This window comes from Oncorhynchus gorbuscha, linkage group LG12 (genome assembly GCF_021184085.1).
Source record: "Oncorhynchus gorbuscha isolate QuinsamMale2020 ecotype Even-year linkage group LG12, OgorEven_v1.0, whole genome shotgun sequence".
Lineage (NCBI taxonomy): Eukaryota > Metazoa > Chordata > Actinopteri > Salmoniformes > Salmonidae > Oncorhynchus > Oncorhynchus gorbuscha.
This window is the reverse complement of record NC_060184.1, coordinates 30,514,183-30,537,046: the sequence shown is the minus strand read 5'-3', so window position 1 is coordinate 30,537,046 and position 22,864 is coordinate 30,514,183. Positions and strand designations below refer to the sequence as shown.

The 22,864-nt window shown below is 44.7% G+C and overlaps 1 pseudogene; it reads left to right on the top strand.

The window, feature by feature from the left end:
• On the top strand, window positions 1–22,864 carry LOC123990360 (annotated as a pseudogene).

Below are 22,864 nucleotides of genomic sequence, written 5' to 3'. Positions count from 1 at the left end.
ATGCCAACCGGCGTGTTGACCTGCCAATCCCAGCTGTGCCCTGACCCCCTCAGTACCCCCTAATGAGTCTCCACAAGTCGGCCCCGCATGACCTCCCACACCCTGATCCCCCCTCCTTGTCAAACCCTATCCCATAACCTCATACCCCACAATATATCAACATTTCAAGGTTCGCAAAAATACTTAGACTTTATTTGTTTACTCCACTGAGACCATGTACAACAGACATTGTACCAGATGTTTGTATTGATGTCTCGCTTCACGTGGGAACCGTATGTTTGAGGAGGGCTGATGGAATCTCTTGGAACATCCCAGACACCCTTCATTCAAAAACAACCTCCTTCCTTCTCTTGGCAGCCGCTCCCTCTCTCCTATGTGCAAACAGCTGCGTGAGGAACGGAACATCTGTTAGCACTAAGCTAGCTAGCTAATTCTGCAGCGCTAGCTGCTGCTGAGACTCTGCCCTATCTGACTATTACTCTGCCTCGTGTCAGCTATGGGCTGGATGATGGATTTGAGGTAGGTTTAGCTGTCTCTCAAGGGGTCATGTCAGGTATTTCAATTGAAATATTGTCAATCCAAAGAATGAACTAAAATCCATATGAGAAATTGTTTGATCAATGACAATGCTACCCTACATTTCTACAGATAACATTTTTTTATTGCATTTGTTTGATGAGAAGTGCTCAGATTAGAGACCTATACTAATTCTAAAGCAGAACAATCTTCTAATAGTTCAATCATGGGTAAAGGATTTGGCTATTGATGATGACGCTACTGATTGGGAGAATATATTTCACTCATCAAAGAACCCAAACCATCAGTCAATCCATTTAAGCTCTGTCATAGGTCGTACTGGACACCAATTATACAATTTTATAAAAACAGGCTCCAAGCCCAAACTGTAACGTATGTTCCCTGTACACCTGGGGTTGTTCAATAAAGGGAGATGTTGTGTTTTTTTATTGGTTGTATTGCCTTTGGTCCAATAAAAACAATTGTTCACAAAAAAACAAGGCATAGTAGTGTCCAGTCTAGCAACATAAACATTTAGAGAGCTAGGGTTGCAAAAATCCTGTAACAAAATTCCCAGGTTTTCCAGAAAGATTTCTAGAATCAGGAGGGAATGAGCAGAAAATCCAGATGCCTCCAACTAGGATTTCTGGCAAACCAGGGAGTTTGGGGAAAGAAACCAGAATTTCGCCGCACTAAGGACAGTGTAACTTACTCAAAAACAGGTCTCACCATCTAATATGGACAATACTAGGAGACAAGCAAGGATGTCGAGGCAGAATGAATAAGGAAACTGGCCAAAGGAATAAGTTACATCAGGGCTTCAACTGTTCCCTTTCAAGTTCCGTTTGATGTCCGTTGAAGAAAGAACCTGTGGATATCCATTGATTTTCGAAGCAGTTCTGTATGTTTTGGAAACCCTTCTCTTTGATGTCTGGCAGATTTTTTTTTACAGATTGAGACTGTTTCCCTAGGTTATCCTACATCTAGGCTGTGTCCCAGAGGTCACCTTATTCCCTATTTAGTGCACTACTTTTGACCAGGGCCCATAAGGCTTTGGTCGAAAGTAGTGCGCTATATGGAATATGTTGCCATTTGGAACAGAGCCCTAGTGTGGGATACATAGTCAGCTGACTGTCCTGAAGAAAGGAGAGTGGTTAAAACGAGAGGAAACAAGGGAAAGCCAAAGGAAACACAGTTCTCTTCGGGACGAGAACCATGAAAAGCTCTCTCTTCATCCTCCTCTTCTGACTTGTTTTCTTGCCTTGTTCTCTCTATCCCCAATGAGGCTGCTTTCCTATCAAGCTTTTACTACAAAGTACCTGATTGAGTACCTGATTGTTCTCAGCTTCAGATAAGCACTCAAATTCTTTACATGTCCAGTATCCACCTTTGTTGCCGATTTGTGGGGTGACCGTTGTAGCACAAACAGGACTGGGAGAGGGTAAGCTCCCAGCTAGCACATAACGTTCTGAGAACCATATGTTTCTTAGAGCATGGTGAAAGCGTGGTTGTCCTATGGTTATTTAGCATACAACCTTCCCACAACTTTCTGGGAATGGTGCAGGCTAGTTGCTTGGCTTTGATTTTCTTGGTATTTCATTACTTTAACAGAATGTTCCCTAAAAGTTCAAACGTGGTTACCCGGAAGTTGTAGACATGCAGACCCACAATTAAGAGGAATCAGGCAGCTGGGGTTCTTGTTTGCTTGTAGCTGTCATGACGTTGGCCTGGGGGTAGGTTTATGACAGTCATAAGTACCTCTTCCCCCCTTTTTCCTCTCTCTACCCTACTGATGTTACATTTGCAAACACCTTGGTTAACATAGAGATTCTGGGAACATCAGAAGGTGGGGGGAAATTAACTATATTCTGGTAAGCCGACCAATTGAACATATGCGGTGGTACTTAATGAATATGATGTCAGTTCGGTTGTCATCTGAGACATTCTCATCAATGATATGATGACAAACTTATTGGATTCACATGGAATTGTTGTTCAATTTAAATGTTTGAATATTAAATTATTCGTGATGGGCTGAAATGTGATTTTAGCTTCTAAAACCGCCCCTGTGAAGGGACATGGGCTATAAAACTTTTCAAACACGCCCTCCTCTCCCTTCTTATATAAAGCCTTGACGATAATATAACCTCCTGTTCCGAGGATGTGAGGACGACGGTCCGATGTCAGAATGGTTCAGATAATAACTACAGAACGAAGCCAACATCAGCGTGAGCTTTGGTTGCAAATGGTATGAACTTTGAACTCTTATTCACTACAGAAGTGACACCTCCTAGCAGTTGAGTTATCAACAGCAGCTGCAAACGCAGGTTAGGAAGGAACAGACAGAGTATCCCGTCTACCACACAACGACGTTACTATAACGTAACCAATTGACCACCAGAGACATTCTTCAAAGGGCTCGGTTGGGCAACATGGCCTTCCATCTACCACCAACCTACCGAAGCGCAGCTCAGAGTAAATATTTATTGCATTTTCCTTTTCCAAATGGGCGGTAATTTAGAATGCATAAGATACTGTATTTACGATAGCAACCTACAACATTCTTTAAATGCTTTATATATTTGTATATGAGTTTGTATATGAGTTTCTACAATTTAGAGTTGGTTTGAGGTTTTTAAGTAATTGAAATTAGGCTATTGGAATTTTTAAACATATAGTTGTCCCATGTACATTGTGTAATTTAACAATGGTCCCTAACTTGCCCCATAGGGATATCCATAGTCAACCCGAATTTACCAAAGGCATTGTGGATGGCTGCAAACTTTCTACTTTTAAACTCGGACAAAACAGAGATGCTTGTTCTAGGTCCCAAGAAACAAAGAGATCTTCTGTTGAATCTGACAATTAATCTTAATGGTTGTACAGTCGTCTCAAATAAAACTGTTAAGGACCTCAGCGTTACTCTGGACCCTGATCTCTCTTTTGAAGAAATAGAAGAAGACCATTTCAAGGACAGCTTTTTTCCATCTATGTAACATTGCAAAAATCAGAAACTTTCTGTCCAAAAATGATGCAGAAAAATTAATCCATGCTTTAGTCACTTCTAGGTTAGACTACTGCAATGCTCTACTTTCCGGCTACCCGGATAAAGCACTAAATAATCTTCAATTAGTGCTAAATACGGCTGCTAGAATCCTGACTAGAACCCAAAAAATGTGATCATATTACTCCAGTGCTAGCCTCTCTACACTGGCTTCCTGTCAAAGCAAGGGCTGATTTCAAGGTTTTACTGCTAACCTACAAAGCATTACATGGGCTTGCTCCTACCTATCTCTCTGATTTGGTCCTGCCGTACATACCTACACGTACGCTATGGTCACAAGACGCAGGCCTCCTAATTGTCCCTAGAATTTCTAAGCATACAGCTGGAGGCAGGGCTTTCTCCTATTGAGCTCCATTTTTATGGAACGGTCTGCCTACCCATGTCAGAGACGCAAACTCGGTCTCAACCTTTAAGTCTTTACTGAAGACTCATCTCTTCAGTGGGTCATATGATTGAGTGTAGTCTGGCCCAGGAGAGGGAGGGTGAACGGAAAGGCTCTGGAGCAACGAACCGCCCTTGCTGTCTCTACCTGGCCGGTTCCCCTCTTTCCACTGGGATTCTCTGCCTCTAACACTGTTACAGGGGCTGAGTCACTGGCTTACTGGGGCTCTCTCATGCCATCCCTGGAAGGGGTGCGTCACCTGAGTGGGTTGATTCACTGATGTGGTCATCCTGTCTGGGTTGGCGCCCCCCCTTGGGTTGTGCCATGGCGGAGATCTTTGTGGGCTATACTCGGCCTTGTCTCAGGATGGTACGTTGGTGGTTGAAGATATCCCTCTAGTGGTGTGGGGGCTGTGCTTTGGGATTATATCCTTCCTGTTTGGCCCTGTCCGGGGGTGTCCACAGTGTCTCCTGACCCCTCCTGTCTCAGCCTCCAGTATTTATGCTGCAGTAGTTTGTGTCGGGGGGCTAGGGTCAGTTTGTTATATCTGGAGTACTTCTCCTGTCCTATTCGGTGTCCTGTGTGAATCTAAGTGTGCATTCTCTAATTCTCTCCTCTCTTTATTTCTCTCTCTCGGAGGACCTGAGCCCTAGGACCATTCCCCAGGACTACCTGACATGATGACTCCTTGCTGTCCCCAGTCCACCTGACCGTGCTGCTGCTCCAGTTTCAACTGTTCTGCCGTATTATTATTCGACCATGCTGGTCATTTATGAACATTTGAACATCTTGGCCATGTTCTGTTATAATCTCCACCCGGCACAGCCAGAAGAGGACTGGCTACCCCACATAGCCTGGTTCCTCTCTAGGTTTCTTCCTAGGTTTTGGCCTTTCTAGGGAGTTTTTCCTAGCCACCGTGCTTCTACACCTGCATTGCTTGCTGTTTGGGGTTTTAGGCTGGGTTTCTGTACAGCACTTTGAGATATCAGCTGATGTACGAAGGGCTATATAAATAAATTTGATTTGATATCACAACCTATGTGCTGTGATAATTGCGTTGTCTGCTCTATAACCTGTTAATTCATGATCGTGATATATAGGCCTAAAGGCCAGGACAATAGGAAGACACATTGTCAGAATAAATTCAACCACACCTTTGTTTTAGCACAAAACCGGAGAACAACCTCTGTCCAGTGAAGTCAACAAAGCATGTTGCATGCACAGTAACAGACAGTTAGTTATATGGTCTGAGCAAGGTCAAGCAAGTTCATGTTTCTGACATTTTTGGACCACTAAACAACTATAGATTTAGAACCATAGAGAGTTACCACAAGTCACAAAGAAAACAGGAGCTGCCTCCACTATTCCAACCCCATTTACACTTCAACATCATCGAATCAATTCTCCTTAGTCAAATACAATGATGACTATAAGATACCAACAACTATTTAGTTAAATATGTGGCTGTCCATAGTTCTGATTTTTGTGTACGTGTGTGTGTGCGTGCTCATTTGAGCAAGTAGAAAACCATGTTGACTCACCCTATTTGTAGAGAAATGCAAATGTCATCCTCCTCTCTTTCTCTTTCATGTTGCCGAAGCGATCTATCACTCTGTCATACAGTACAGGCTTGTATTTTTTGGTTGTCCTAGGATACCTGGCAAAAATGCTTGCTCGATAGCCTAACTTCCATTCATGGGCAACATTAGCTAGTTAACATTAGCCTTCTACATCTAGCTACATATTGAACTTTCATCCTCTTAAGCCAGGGCACAACAAGGTAAGAATTCATGGTTGGATCAGATTCACTGTTATAATCATTAACCGGTATGGAGAATTCAGTAAAACCACAAGTTCAAATCCATTTCTCCATCCATGGCTAATTTTTGGAAAGGGACAAAAAAACAGAAAAACATTCAAATAAATAATTTACCTTTGAAGAACTTCAGATGTTTTCAATGAGGAGTCTCTCAGTTAGATAGCAAATGTTCAGTTTTTCCTGAAAGATGATTTCTTTAGCAGAAATCGCTCCCTTTGGTGCGTCACGTTTGGCTACCAAAAAAAAATGAAAATTCAGTTATCAAAATGCCGAACCTTTTTCCAAATTAACTCCATAATATCGACTGAAACATGGTAAACGTTGTTTAGAATCAATCCTCAACGTGTTTTTCACATATCTCTTCGATGATATATCGTTCGTGGAAGTGTGCGTTCTCCTCTGAATCTCAATGGAAAATGCCTCCAGTTGAAGATTACGCACCAATTTAGACAAAGGACACCGGGCGGACCCCTGGCAAATGTAGTCTCTTATGGCCAATCTTCCAATGATATGCCTACAAATACGTCACAATGCTGCAGACACCTTGGACAAACGGCAGAGTACTTAGGCTCGTTCATGGCACATTCACAGCCATATAAGGAGACAATGGAAAACAGAGCCTCAAAAATTCTGCTCATTTCCTGTTTGAGGTTTCATCTTGTTTTCGCCTGTAGCATGAGTTCTGTGGCACTCACAGATAATATCTTTGCAGTTTTGGAAACGTCAGGGTGTTTTCTTTCCAAAGCTGCCAATTATATGCATAGTCGAGCATCTTTTCATGACAAAATATTGCGCTTAAAACGGGCATGTTTTTTTATCCAATAATGAAATACTGCCCCGAGAGTCTCAAGATTAAGGGAGACCAAATGCTCGCTCGTTTGGACCAGACATCATCAGATAGATGGCCTACACATAGAGAGACAGAGGGGCACTGTTTTGCTCGCTCGGATGCTTTCTCCTGTGAGATACATTCAGCCTCTTGCGATTTGAAGGAAAATGATGAAACACAAAAAACTCTAGACATACAAAAACCCTAGACAATACAAAAACTAGCATACCCACCCTCGTCACACCCTGACCTAACCAAAATATAAAGAAAACAGAGATATCGAAGGTCAGAGCGTAACAACTTTTTTTGTAAATAAACTATGCAATTTATGTAACACACAAATGCTATTTTATCTACTTATTGCTTGAGCTTTCTGAAATATTTTGGATGTTCAACACTTATAGACCCAGATTATATATTCATGAAAACAGAGTGACCCAAGTCTCTCCACTATGTGAGTACAGTACTGTGTGTGTGTGTGTGTGTGTGTGTGTGTGTGTGTGTGTGTGTGTGTGTGTGTGTGTGTGTGTGTGTGTGTGTGTGTGTGTGTGTGTGTGTGTGTGCGTGCGTGCGTGCGTGCGTGCGTGCGTGCGTGCGTGCGTGCGTGCGTGCGTGTGTGTGTGTGTGTGTGTGTGCTTGCACGTGTGCGTGAGAGAAAAGAAAGAAATTGAGCTGCAGTTCTGAGGTAGAGACACTGACTATAAAAAAACTCTAGTTTCGCCACTGGTTACAATGATACGATAATTGTGAATAGTCAGATTAATATAATAGTGTGTTTAAACATTTACATGCTTTGCAAAAAAAATCGATTTCCCTAATAATCCAGATTAAATAGATGGACACATCTGAAATCAGGCTACTTGATGGGATTTTTGATAAATGCAGAAAATTGTTCTACCACAGTGGCCATGCTATTTTTATGAAGACTATTTGATTCTGAGTTTATACATAACTATTTCTAAGATGCATACTTTAAATTGTATTGTAATTTGCGCATAAAAGGGAGGCTTGCGCTAAAGGTGCTGGCACATGCAGCAGATAAAACACACCGCTGGAATGCCGATTAAAACCAGGTGTTTTAATCGGTGTATGATTACTTCGATTATGACTTTACGAGTAAGGTGTTTACATTACTAATGCTGCAATCGCATTTCTGCAATAAATCCATTGAATAATTAATTATTAGTTGCGTGTAAACATTCAATCACGTGCAAGTAAATAAGCTATTTCAATTGGCTGATGCGCATTTTGAGATAGAGAAACGGTTTAAATTTAAATAGTTTCTATGTTCGCAAGTATGGCCCCTGCATATTTTATCTGGGACGGGATTCAATCCGATTGCGCTTTGTCCGCAATGCAAGTTTTAAAGCCAGTGTTCCCATGTTCTCAAAAACCACATTCACGGAAATGCAGCATGATGTAGGCTCAATCTGAAAATACCTTTAAATGACGCATTGTCCAAATCCCGATCAGAGTGGTTACATTTCTCCGGACCCATCCCTCAACTGTTTAACCCAAACATTTGGTGGGGTGACCAATTTGTTTGTACTCCTCTGTTATTTGTCACAAGCTTTCATTGGTAGGACACAGGACAGTCAGTAAGCGGGACAGGACAGACAGGAGACTACAGTGTCAAAGATTCGTACCCACACTAACATGGTACATGTGTGCACTGGGGGGCAGTGTTACTAACTGCTCGACCACCACTGACCACATATCATTATCCCCTCGTTTAGATAGGTTAGGCTGTTGCACTTTATAGACAGGATAGAGAAAATAGGACTCTTAATCCTCTGAAATGGCCTTTATCCACGCCCTTTCCTTAATTTCCAACATTTTTTAAATGATTGGACAGGATTCCAAAACATTGCTTCTTCTGGTCATGTGCTGTCAGATTACTAATCAAGGAGCAGAGGACATGAGGAGGGGAAAGTTTTCAGAAGAACCCACCTTTACAGAATTTAGAAATACAGTACTAACCATGGTTCTATTCAGTCTACTCAGGGATTGAATTGAAATTCTCTTCATAATTGTTTTATTTGCCTATAATTCTTTTGGAAAATTGTCCATTATATTCTGAGGAATTTTCCATCAGGAAATGAATTTCAATGTTGAATGTCCCCTCTGGAATTCTGAAAACATTAGTGAAATGTTTCGAAAAGATTCTCTTAAACCCTAGCTTTATATTGGAGAATGAGATATATAGAAGATCAACAACATGTTGTATGGCTTTTGCTATGGTTTTTCCATGCTCAGCCTCAGTCAACTACAGAGGTAGGTAGAAAATGACCTTGCATATCACATGGGTGGGATGGCATCAGGTTGCACCAGCGCATACCGCCACCACTTGAGCTTGCTCACACTGACATACTCAAACATGCAGAGAGAATAAACATACGCGTGCACAGCACAGAATTCTCTCTCACACAGACACTCCCTCTTTCCCTATCTCTCACACACAAGTGAGGATTCTTGTGCATTACACACTTTCATTTGACAGGGACTCACAGCGTCACACAGGCAGACACAGAGATACACGATACACCCAATTGGAAACACAACCACACACATTCTTGCCATACTGTAAGCACTGCACTGTCCCTATACCCGTGTCAGAGACTCCACATGCTGAACTCTTATCTCTCTGCCATGCACAAAAACACACACACACCCACAGCATCACTGTCCTTGTCTGTATCACAGACCTTCGTTCTATCAATCTCTCTCCCCAAAACACACACAGCTGGCACTGTCCTTGCCTGTCACAGATCTGTCCTGCAGTAGCTAGCTTGCTAAATCGGCCCTTTACTAAGCCATGGATGGAGAAGGAGATTTGGACTTGTGGTTTTTACTTAATTCTCTGTTCAGGTAAATGATTATGATGGTGATTCTGATCTAATCATAAGTTAATATATTGTGTCACTGGTCTGAGATGATTGAAGTTCAATATGTAGCCTAGATGTTGCCTAGCAGGCAACGTTAACTAGCTAGCTAACTTACCTGGTTCATTGTTGCCCATGCAAGGAAGTTAGCCTAGCATGCATTTTAGCTCGGTAGTCTTTGACAACAAACATTAAAAGTGTACTGTATGACAGAACCAATGACTGTTTTGCCAACATGAAGGAGAGGAGGACGGCATTGACTTTCAACTAGTGTTATGCAGGTGAGTGAGGACTCAAAAGCGACTTAACAGAAACTGAGTTTATTAAAGTCCAAACAGGGAAAACATAATCCTCAATCCTTTACAGGAGATGTCCAAACAGGGAAAACATAAATCCTCTAGTTGTTGAGAATTGCAGGACAAGCGGCAACAGACTGCAGGTCCCTTGGGTAGGCGCGGGCCGTAGCGGACAGAGACACCTGCTCACACGCAGCATCTGATGAAAAGGCAAAACACGACAGGACGGAACAAGGACACAGCAAACAAGAATCCGACAAGGACAGAGGCAGAAACCGAGAGAGAAATAGAGACCTAATCAGAGGGCAAAATAGGGGACAGGTGTGAGAGAGTAAACGAGGTCGTTAGGAGAATGAGGAACAGCTGGGAGCAGGAACGGAACGATAGAGAGAGAGAGGGATAGAGAGAAAGAAAGAAACCTAATACGACCAGCAGGGGGAAACGAAGAGAAGAGAAAGCACAGGGACAAGACATGACAATACATGACAGTACCCCCCCACTCACCGAGCGCCTCCTGGCGCACTCAAGGAGGAAACCTGGCGGCAACGGAGGAAATCATCGATCAGTGAAAGGTCCAGCACGTCCCGAGATGGAACCCAACTCCTCTCCTCAGGACCGTACCCCTCCCAATCCACTAAGTACTGGTGACCACGTCCCCGAGAACGCATGTCCATAATCTTCCGGACCCTGTAGATAGGTGCGCCCTCGACAAGGACGGGGGGGGGGGAGACGAACGGGGCGCGAAGAAAAGGCTTGACACAGGAGACATGGAAGACTGGGTGGACGCGACGAAGATGTCGCGGAAGAAGCAGTCGCACTGCGACAGGATTAACGACCTGAGAAATACGGAACGGACCAATGAACCGCGGGGTCAATTTGCGAGAAGCTGTCGTAAGGGGAAGGTTACGAGTGGAGAGCCATACTCTCTGACCGCGACAATACCTAGGACTCTTAGTCCTACGCTTATTAGCGGCTCTCACAGTCTGCGCCCTATAACGGCAAAGTGCAGACCTGACCCTCTTCCATGTGCGCTCACAACGTTGGACAAAAGCCTGAGCGGAGAGAACGCTGGACTCGGCGAGCTGGGACGAGAACAGAGGGGGCTGGTACCCAAGGCTACTCTGAAAAGGAGATAGCCCGGTCGCAGACGAAGGAAGCGAGTTGTGAGCGTATTCTGCCCAGGGGAGCTGTTCTGCCCAAGACGCAGGGTTTCGAAAGGAAAGACTGCGTAAGATGCGACCAATAGTCTGATTGGCCCGTTCTGCTTGACCGTTAGACTGGGGATGAAAACCGGAAGAGAGACTGACGGAAGCCCCAATCAAACGACAAAACTCCCTCCAAAACTGAGACGTGAATTGCGGACCCCTGTCCGAAACGGCGTCTGACGGAAGGCCATGAATTCTGAACACATTCTCAATGATGATTTGTGCCGTCTCTTTAGCGGAAGGAAGCTTAGCGAGGGGAATAAAATGAGCCGCCTTAGAGAACCTATCGACAACCGTTAGAATAACAGTCTTCCCCGCTGACGAAGGCAGACCGGTAATAAAGTCTAAGGCGATGCGAGACCATGGTCGAGAGGGAATGGAAAGCGGTCTGAGACGACCGGCAGGAGGAGAGTTACCTGACTTAGTCTGCGCGCAGTCCGAACAAGCAGCCACGAAACGGCGCGTGTCACGCTCCTGAGTAGGCCACCAAAAACGCTGGCGAATAGAAGCAAGCGTACCCCGAACGCCGGGGTGGCCAGCTAACTTGGCAGAGTGAGCCCACTGAAGAACGGCCAGAGGAGTAGAAACGGGAACGAAAAGAAGGTTCCTAGGACAAGTGCGCGGCGACGGAGTGTGAGTGAGTGCTTGCTTTACCTGTCTCTCAATTCCCCAGACAGTCAACCCGACAACACGCCCCTCAGGGAGAATCCCCTCGGGGTCGGTAGAGGCTACAGAAGAACTGAAGAGACGGGATAAAGCATCAGGCTTGGTGTTCTTAGTGCCCGGACGATAAGAAATAACGAACTCGAAACGAGCGAAAAACAACGCCCAACAAGCCTGACGCGCATTGAGTCGTTTGGCAGAACGGATGTACTCAAGGTTCTTATGGTCAGTCCAAACGACAAAAGGAACGGTCGCCCCCTCCAACCACTGTCGCCATTCGCCTAGGGCTAAGCGGATGGCGAGCAGTTCGCGGTTTCCCACATCATAGTTACGTTCCGACGGCGACAGGCGATGAGAAAAATACGCGCAAGGGTGGACCTTATCGTCAGAATGGGAGCGCTGGGACAGAATGGCTCCCACGCCCACCTCTGACGCGTCAACCTCGACAATGAATTGTTTAGTGACGTCAGGAGTAACAAGGATAGGAGTGGATGTAAAACGCTTCTTGAGGAGATCAAAAGCTCCCTGGGCGGAAACGGACCACTTAAAGCACGTCTTGACAGAAGTAAGGGCTGTGAGAGGAGCTGCCACTTGACCGAAATTACGAATGAAACGCCGATAGAAATTCGCGAAACCGAGATAGCGCTGCAGCTCGACACGAGACTTAAGGACGGGCCAATCGCTGACAGCATGGACCTTAGCGGGGTCCATCTGAATGCCTTCAGTGGAAATAACAGAACCGAGAAATGTGACGGAGGAGACATGAAAAGCGCACTTCTCAGCCTTCACATAAAGACAATTCTCTAAAAGGCACTGGAGAACACGTCGAACGTGCTGAACATGAATCTGGAGTGACGGTGAAAAGAATCAGGATATCGTCAAGGTAAACGAAAACGAAGATGTTCAGCATGTCTCTCAGTACATCATTCACTAATGCCTGAAAGACAGCTGGAGCATTAGCGAGACCGAACGGCAGAACCCGGTATTCAAAATGCCCTAACGGAGTGTTAAACGCCGTTTTCCACTCGTCCCCCTCCCTGATGCGCACGAGATGGTAAGCGTTACGAAGGTCCAACTTAGTAAAGAACCTGGCTCCCTGCAGAATCTCGAAGGCTGACGACATAAGGGGAAGCGGATAACGATTCTTAACCGTTATGTCATTCAGCCCTCGATAATCCACGCAGGGGCGCAGGGTACCGTCCTTTTTCTTAACAAAAAAAACCCCCGCTCCGGCGGGAGAGGAAGAAGGGACTACAGTACCGGCGTCGAGAGCAACAGACAGATAATCTTCGAGAGCCTTACGTTCGGGAGCCGACAGAGAGTATAGTCTACCCCGGGGGGGGGAGTGGTCCCCGGAAGGAGATCAATACTACAATCATACGACCGGTGAGGAGGAAGGGAGGTGGCCCTGGACCGACTGAAGACCGTGCGCAGATCATGATATTCCTCCGGCACCCCTGTCAAATCACCAGGCTCCTCCTGTGAAGAGGGGGCAGAAGAAACAGGAGGGATAGCAGACATTAAACATTTCACATGACAAGAAACGTTCCAGGATAGGATAGAATTACTAGACCAATTAATAGAAGGATTATGACACACTAGCCAGGGATGACCCAAAACAACAGGTGTAAAAGGTGAACGAAAAATCAAAAAAGAAATGGTTTCACTATGATTACCAGAAACAGTGAGGGTTAAAGGTAGCGTTTCACATAATATACTGGGGAGAGGACTACCATCCAAGGCGAACATGGCCGTGGGCTCCCCTAACTGTCTGAGAGGAATGTCATGTTCCCGAGCCCAGGCTTCGTCCATAAAACAGCCCTCAGCCCCAGAGTCTATCAAGGCACTGCAGGAAGCTGCCGAACCGGTCCAGCGTAGATGGACCGACAAGGTAGTACAGGATCTTGACGGAGAGACCTGAGTAGTAGCGCTCACCAGTAGCCCTCCGCTTACTGATGAGCTCTGGCTTTTACTGGACATGAAATGACAAAATGTCCAGCGGAACCGCAATAGAGACAGAGGCGCTTGGTGATTCTCCGTTCCCTCTCCTTAGTCGAGATGCGAATACCCCCCAGCTGCATGGGCTCAACACCTGTGCCAGTGGGGGGAGATGGTAGTGATGCGGAGAGGGGGGACACTGTTAACGCGAGCTCTCTTCCACGAGCTCGGTGACGAAGATCTACCCGTCGTTCTATGCGGATGGCGAGTTCAATCAAAGAATCCACGCTGGAAGGAACCTCCCGGGAGAGAATCTCATCCTTAACCTCAGCGTGGAGACCCTCCAGAAAACGAGCGAGCAACGCCGGCTCGTTCCAGTCACTGGAGGCAGCAAGAGTGCGAAACTCTATAGAGCAATCCGTTATGGATCGATTACCTTGACATAGGGAAGCCAGGGCCCTGGAAGCTTCTTTCCCAAAAACTGAACGATCAAAAACCCGTATCATCTCCTCTTTAAAGTTCTGATACTCATTAGTACACTCAGCCCTTGCCTCCCAGATTGCCGTGCCCCACTCACGAGCCCGTCCAGTAAGGAGAGATATGACGTAGGCGATACGAGCTCTACCCCTTGAGTATGTGTTGGGCTGGAGAGAGAACACAATATCACACTGGGTGAGAAACGAGCGGCATTCAGTGGGCTGCCCAGAGTAACATGGTGGGTTATTAATTCTGGGCTCCGGAGACTCGGAAGCCCAGGACGTAGCTGGTGGATCGAGACGGAGATTGTGAAAATGTTTTGAGAGGTCGGAGACCTGAGCGGCCAGGGTCTCTACGGCATGCCGAGCAGCAGACAATTCCTGCTCGTGTCTGCCGAGCATCGCTCCCTGGATCTCGACGGCTGAGTAGCGAGGATCCGTAGTCGCTGGGTCCATTCTTGGTCGGATTCTTCTGTTATGCAGGTGAGTGAGGACCCAAAAGCGACTTAACAGAAACTGAGTTTATTAAAGTCCAAACAGGGAAAACATAATCCTCAATCCTTTACAGGAGATGTCCAAACAGGGAAAACATAAATCCTCTAGTTGTTGAGGAGAATTGCAGGACAAGCGGCAACAGACTGCAGGTCCCTATGGGTAGGCGCGGGCCGTAGCGGACAGAGACACCTGCTCACACGCAGCATCTGATGAAAAGGCAAAACACGACAGGACGGAACAAGGACACAGCAAACAAGAATCCGACAAGGACAGAGGCAGAAACCGAGAGAGAAATAGAGACCTAATCAGAGGGCAAAATAGGGGACAGGTGTGAGAGAGTAAACAAGGTCGTTAGGAGAATGAGGAACAGCTAGGAGCAGGAACGGAACGATAGAGAGAGAGAGGGATAGAGAGAAAGAAAGAAACCTAATACGACCAGCAGAGGGAAACGAAGAGAAGAGAAAGCACAGGGACAAGACATGACAATACATGACAATACATGACAACTAGTCTACAAGTAGGATGAGTCCCAAAAAATGTTTTACTTATTGGCATGAGCACACACACACACATACACACAAACAGACAGACAGAAATCGGTACCATGGACAGCCACATGATATTTATCAACAATGATCTGTGGTTCTAAATCAATAGTTCTGTGGTTCTAAATCAATAGTTGTTTAGTAAACTGTCAAAAACCTTATTAACTTGCTTGCCCAGGTTGCAGGTCATATAACTCTTTTTTTGCCCTTTTTCTCCCCAATTTCTTGATATCCAATTGGTAATTAAAGTCTTGTTTCATCGCTGCAACTCCCGTGCGGACTCGAGAGAGGAGCCTTGTGTACTCCGAAACACAACCCAACCAAGCCGCACTGTTTCTTGATAAAATACCCACTTAACCCGGAAGCCAGCCGCAACAATGTGTCAGAGGAAACACCGTACACCTGGCTACCGTGTCAGCGTGCACTGCTTCCGGCCTGCCACAGGAGTTGCTAGTGCACGATGGGACAAGGACATCCCTGCTGGCCAAACCCTCACCTAGCCCGGACAATGCTGGGCCAATTATGAGCCGCCTCATTGGTCTCCCGGTCACGGTCGGCTGTGACAGTGCCTGGACTCGAACCCAGAATCTCTAGTGCCACAGCTAGCACTGCGATAGACCACTGCGCCACTCGGGAGGCCCGTGTAACTCTTTGTTAGAAACAATATTTGTTTTGTGGACTTTACCTGACAGATGTTGTTCTCCGGTTTTGTGATGAAAGAAACGTATGAGTAGTTCCATTTATTCTGCCACTGTGTGACTGTTGTCTTTTTGTTGTCTCGGCCATATTGTATTTCACCGTGGCGTATGAATAAATGGGTTATAGAGCAAACAACACAATCATCACAACATACATGTAGGTTGTGATATGGCTTTGTTTTACTGGCTTGGCTTGCCCACTGATTTTACCCACGCACCACTACTGATGCCAACTGGAGCATTGGGCCAGTCGTTCATACGTAAATATCACCTGTGCTAGCACAGGTGAAACTAACGACTGGCTAACGAGGCGACAAGTGACACACATCCTGACCAACAAGTATGAATCCATTCAGGGCAAGCCACATCCAAACAGAACCAACTTCAAAAACAAAATCGAGCAACACCGCAAAGCCTATAACACATCTGACCATAGCACTGGTTCCAATCCAAGTGTCAATGCCATTTATCAAACTCCAGGGGCCTCATTTATCAACTGTGCGTACATTTCTTAGTAAATTCCGCCCTACATGTGCAAAACAAATTATCGGGACTTATCCAAATGTTGCACACAACGTATATGCATGTTTTCATTGATAAATCAGAGCCATACTATATTTGTGCGCTCGTGAACCCCACCAGGAAAATGCCCTCCAGTCACCTATTATCAGACAGCAATACCGTAGCCTACCAATACCCCACCTGTTCTGAGCCCCACATGTTTAGCAAAAAAAAAATACAGTTGAAGTCGGAGGTTTACATACACCTTAGCCAACTACATTTAAACTCAGTTTTTCACAATTCCTGACATTTAAAGCCGAGTACAAATTCCCTGTCTTTGTCCCCATGTGCAGTTGCAAACCGTAGTCTGGCTTTTTTATGGCAGTTTTGGAGCAGTGGCTTCTTCTTTTCTGAGCAGCCTTTCAGGTTATGTTGATATAGGACTCATTTTACTGTGGATATAGATACTTTTGTACCCGTTTCCTCCAGCATCTTCACAAGGTCCTTTGCTGTTGTTCTGGGATTGATTTGCAATTTTTGCACCAAAGTACGTTAATCTCTAGGAGACAGAACATGTCCTGAGCGGTATGACGGCTGTGTGGTCCCATGGTGTTTATACTTTCGTACTATTGTTTGTACAGATGAACATGGTACCTTCAGGTGTTTGGAAATTGCTCCCAAGGATGAACCAGACTTGTGGAATTTTACAATTATTTTTCTGAGGTCTTGGCTGATTTCTTTTGATTTTCCCATGATGTTAAGCAAAGAGGCACTGAGTCTGAAGGTAGGCCTTGAAAGGCATCCACAGGTACACCTCCAATTTACTCAAATGATGTCAATTAGCCTATCAGAAGCTTCTAAAGCCATGACATAATTTTCTGGAATGTTCCAAGCTGTTTAAAGGCACACTCAATGGCACACTCAACTTAATGTATGTTAACTTATGACCAACTGGAATTGTGATACAGTGAATTATAAATGAAATAATCTGTTTGTAAACAATTGTTGGAAAAATGACTCGTGTCATGCACGAAGTAGATGTCCTAACCGACTTGCAAGAACTATAGTTTGTTAAGAAATTTGTGGAGAGGTTGAAAAACTAGTTTTAATGACTCTAACCTAAGTGTATGTAAACTTCCGAATTCAACTGTTTATATACAGTGCCTTCGGAAAGTATTCGACCCCTTGAGTTTTTCCACATTTTGTTGCATTACAGCATTATTCTAAAATTGATTAAATAAAAAAATACTCAGCAATCTATACACAATATCCTATAATAACAAAGCAACAACAGGTTTTTAGAAAACATTTTGCAAATGTATTCAACAATAAAAACAGAAATACCTTATTTACATAATTATTCAGACCCTTTGCTATGAGACTTGAATTTGAGCTCAGTTGTCTCCTGTTCCATTGATCATCCTTGAGATTTTTCTACCTGTGGTAAATTCAATTGATTGGACATGATTTGGAAAGGCACAAACCTGTCTATATAAGGTGCCACAGTTGACAGTCCATGTCAGAGGAAAAACCAAGCCATGAGGTCAAAGGTCATCCTGTCTGTGGTCATCCTATCTGGGTTGCCCCCCCCCCCCTCCCCCTTGGGTTGTGCCGTGGCGGAGATCTTTGTGGGCTATACTCAGCCTTGTCTCAGGATGGTAAGTTGGTGGTTGAAAATATCCCTCTAGTGGTGTGGGGGCTGTGCTTTGGCAAAGTGGGTGGGGTTTTATCCTTCCTGTTTGGCCCTGTCCGGGGGTGTCCTCGGATGGGGCCACAGTGTCTCCTGACCCCTCCTGTCTCAGCCTCCAGTATTTATGTTGCAGTAGTTTATGTTTTCGGGGGGCTAGGGTCAGTTTGTTATATCTGGAGTACTTCTCCTGTCCAATTCGGTGTCCTGTGTGAATCTAAGTGTGCGTTCTATAATTCTCTCCTTCTCTCTTTCTCTCTTTCTTTCTCTCTCTCTCTCTCTCGGAGGACCTGAGCCCTAGGACCATGCCCCAGGACTACCTGACATGATGACTCCTTGCTGTCCCCAAGTCCACCTGGCCGTGCTCCTGCTCCAGTTTCAACTGTTCTGCCTTATTATTATTCGACCATGCTGGTCATTTATGAACATTTGAACATCTTGGCCATGTTCTGTTATAATCTCCACCCGGCACAGCCAGAAGAGGACTGGCCACCCCACATAGCCTGGTTCCTCTCTAGGTTTCTTCCTAGGTTTTGGCCTTTCTAGGGAGTTTTTCCTAGCCACCGTGCTTCTACACCTGCATTGCTTGCTGTTTGGGGTTTTAGGCTGGGTTTCTGTACAGCACTTTGAGATATCAGCTGATGTACGAAGGGCTATATAAATACACTTGATTTGATTTGATTTGAAAGGAATTGTCCGTAGAGCTCCGAGACAGGATTGTGACGAGGCACAGATCTGGGTAAGGGTACCAAAACATTTTTGCAGCATTGAAGGTCCCCAAGAACACAGTGGCCTCCTTCATTCTTAAATGGAAGAAGTTTGGAACCACCAAGACTCTTCTTAGAACTCTAGAGCTCTGTCAGAGTGACCATCGGGTTCTTGGTCACCTCCCTGATCAAGGCCCTTCTCCCCCGATTGCTCAGTTTGGCCTGAATACTTATGTAAATGTGATGTTTTAAAAAGAAAATCAAAAGATTTCAATTAAATTAGCAAACATTTTAAAAAACCTGTTTTTGCATTGTCATTATGGGGTATTGTGTGTAGATTTATGAGGGGAAAAATCAATTTTATACATTTTAGAATAAGGCTGTAACGTGACAAAATGTGGAAAAAAGTGAAGGGGTCTGAATACTATCCGAAGGCACTGTATATATTGTTGTTGCCTGTTTTGCATGTTATTTTGGCATCAAAACGTGTCACATATCAGTTTGCAAACAGTAAAAAATATATATAATTGAGTAAATAAAGCCTCTTTCTTGAGTAAGGCAACTCCAAAATGCAGGTGTTTCAACCTAACTCAGTGCTTTCTGTGGTGGAGAGGCAGTCAGAGGCAGTCAGTGGAAAATATGGATTGTAGGTGTTGGTAATGTTCTCTAGTTGCGCCGTAATTGGCACAGTGTTCTGTAACTAATGGAGACACTACGTCACTGCAGAATCTATCGAGAGAGCTCAAATTCAAGCCCCCTGGGTGCTGCAATAGAGTAACATTACAAGTGCCCATCCAAGAAGGCTCAAGGTCATTGGCCATAGATAAAATGACGTCAAATCACTTTATATCTACCGTAGCCTTGATTGGACTGATCATGTCAACATCATGCTTTCAAAATCTTAGCTATCAAGCTAGACAAGCAGTCATAATCATGAATCAAGTCGACAATCTACTGGCAAATCATTTTCAATCCTTGTCATATGAAGAGAATTTATAGATAAAATGTATCGATGAGCTTCGGCCATTGGACATAAACATTACACAACAAGTTGGAAATCGCAAATTCAACAGTGAGTGGTTTGGAAGGAATCCGTGGCTAACTGCAAGCATTACAAAGCAATCACTAGTGTGCTATTCAGTGGAGTGGGTGTGTGGTCCATGTCTGAGTTTAAGGGTCTCTTTCCAAGCATAAAAGGATAAACATTCAAAACCATGGGCCAGAAAAGGATCCAGTATGACTTCTGCCGCATTCAAACACCCGAATATCTCAGACTTCAGTGAATTCACTAGGAAAAAACTTTTTGAACGGTCATCCAACTTGGACCTCTTTCTAGACCTCTGACCTGAAGATCACTGACGTCATGATTCAACCTTGTTTTTCTCTCTCCAGAGTTTCCAGTTGTCTTGAAAGCAACATAAATCCAGAGAACGCCAGACTATGATAAAAAAGTTTGATGACAAAATTTGCCCACAAGAAGGACAGCCGCACCACCTTCCTGTTCAAGTGAGCACAGCACAACAAGTCTAAAAATGTATTGTATGCTGCTGCATAAATGATGTAACATGCCACGGAGATATGTATACTGTAGCTAAAAAAGTAATAATAAGTGTATGTTGTGTAGTAAGCTGTTAGTAGCCCAAATAATTTGGTCCCTTTCCCCCTCATAACTTAGCCTACTGTTCTGACTTGGTGATGCACATATAGACTATACATGTTTAGAGAAATGTAATCATCAAACATTTTAAGAGCTGTCATTGTCTGCTTATATGTCCCCTTTATTTATCCTATGGTTCTGACTTGGTGTACAGGTAGAATACTGTAAAAACAGCCCAAGTTCTGAATTCGGTCGCTGAACATTTAAAAAGTGCTGAACAAATAGTTATATTGAATAGGTCTTCCTAGCTAGCTCATAATTGTCTTAATCAAAATTACGGATTGCCTCTTATCCACTCATCGTCTCCTTATGCCATAGTTTGTACATCCCAATTGTCAGTAGAAACCACATTTGTTTAAGCAAGTCAGCCATATCAGCTATGTTTTTTTTAAAGGCAGTAAAGGAGGCTGAATGAACTGTGTCGCTGCCAGACAAGGCTCCGCTAATAGCCAGGTGGGAGAAAAGCTCTGCAGTTGGGAGAGATTTATGTTGTCCTTAACAGTTTGTGGGCACATTTTGTCACCGTTATAGTGCAATTAATGTTTTGTTTCAGTTTGTGTTGTGTAGTGGCTTTGCTTGCATACATCAACATTTATTTTTTTGAGTTTGCCCCATCAAGATTTTCATGCTAAAATCGGCAATGTCCATACTGTGAAATATTTTAAATAGGCTACCTACCGGTCTAATTTACCTTCGATTATGCTTGGCTATTGAATGAGCGAAGTTAGGCTAATATTTTTTGTGTAGCGGAAATGAACCAGTCATGTCAGAAAAGGAGAGACATATGATTACGTAATAATTACGATTTCAACCTATATAATTAAAGTAAACTAAATCTATTAGACTACATGTGACTATGAGATCTCCTTACCAACGTCAAATGCATCGTTTTTTTCATTAGGCCTACATTTGATTATTTTTATTAGCCCACCATTATTAGAATTCCTGTGCATCAAACACTTCCATCCCCCCAAATTTGCTTGCAATAGAATTGATCAACCACTAGAAGTTGTGCCGTACGCATGGTCTGAGTTGTACGCCTAGATACGCACACTTTCTGTCAAGTTCAGAATTATAAATATCAATCATTGAGGAAGAACTGGAGCATGCAAGATTTAGAGCATTTTTTGTGGGCACGCACTTTTCATATATGAGGCCCCTACATTTTGGCGATTCCACGCCAGGACAGCCCCAAAATATTTTTGTTCTGATTGTTCTGCCAATTCTCACATAGGAACTTAATTGGAAAGAAGGATGTTTGACATGCTTTCTACATTTGTATCACTTTTTTATTTTATCATGAAGAAAGTTGCCATTTTAGGTCCTTTTTAGACCTATACATGCTTCCGGTAAAATACTATAATCCATGAACTGTACATGATACTCCTTGTGTAACCCAGTGTGTTCTGAAATATGGAGTATGATTGCAGCAGTGGTGTTTTTCCTGAAGAGACTGATAAAAAAGGTGAAAAAGTCGGAGACCCAGAAAGTAGACATGTTGGCCTCCCGGGTGGCACAGTGGTCTAAGGCATTGCATCGCAGTGCTTGCTGTTCCACCAGAGACTCTGGGTTGGAGCCCAGGCTCTGTCGCAGCCTGCCGCGACCGGAAGGTCCATGGGGTGACGCACAATTGGCCTAGCGTCGTCCGGGTTAGGAAGGGTTTGACCAGTAGGGATATCCTTGTGTCATCACGCACTAGCCACTCATTGGTGCGGCTGGCTTCTGGGTTGGATGCGCACTGTGTTAAGAAGCAGTGCGGCCTGGTTGGGTTGTGTTTCGGATGACGCATGGCTCTCGACCTTCGTCTCTCCCGAGCCCCTGTACGGGAGTTGTAGCAATGAGACAAGACAATAACTACTAATAACTGGATACCACGAAATTGGGGAGAAAAAGGGGGTAAAATAAATCAATAATAAAACAAAGAAAGTGGACATGTTTGTGGAGTGGTTGACTGTTGTGGAGAAGTTCAGGGGGCCTTGGTACCCTGACAACCCCAGCAAAGGACAGGAGTATCCAGAGCTGCTGCAGGCCTGTCAGGAGAGTGGGTTTCAGTACAAGGACCGTGGCCTGCCCAGAAAACTCACTCTGTGGGTGGACCCAGGGGAGGTGTGCTGCAGGTATGGAGAGAAGAACCATGCTTTCACGGTAGCCAGTTTCTTTGGTGATGAGGATGTGACAAAGAAGGTGAACAGCGCAGTGGAGGGTGACATCTCACTACCACTCTGGTTCATCCTCAGATGAGGACAGTGGCATCAGGGAAACCTGTTCTCCCCGTACCTTCCCCCAAAATTGCCACGCATACCAGGTGATCTACCCAGCTGCTCCTTTGTGGCGTCCTCCAGTGCCCAAGCAGCCCTCCACGTCCTCCTCACTATGTCTTCAGACACCAAGGCAGACCCACCCAGCCCTTCAGACACAACGGCTGGGCTCTGCCTGGCCAGATAGGGGGGGCACAGATACTAGTGTGTTACTCCAGGCCTCCAGACCACTGTAGCAAGTGTTGA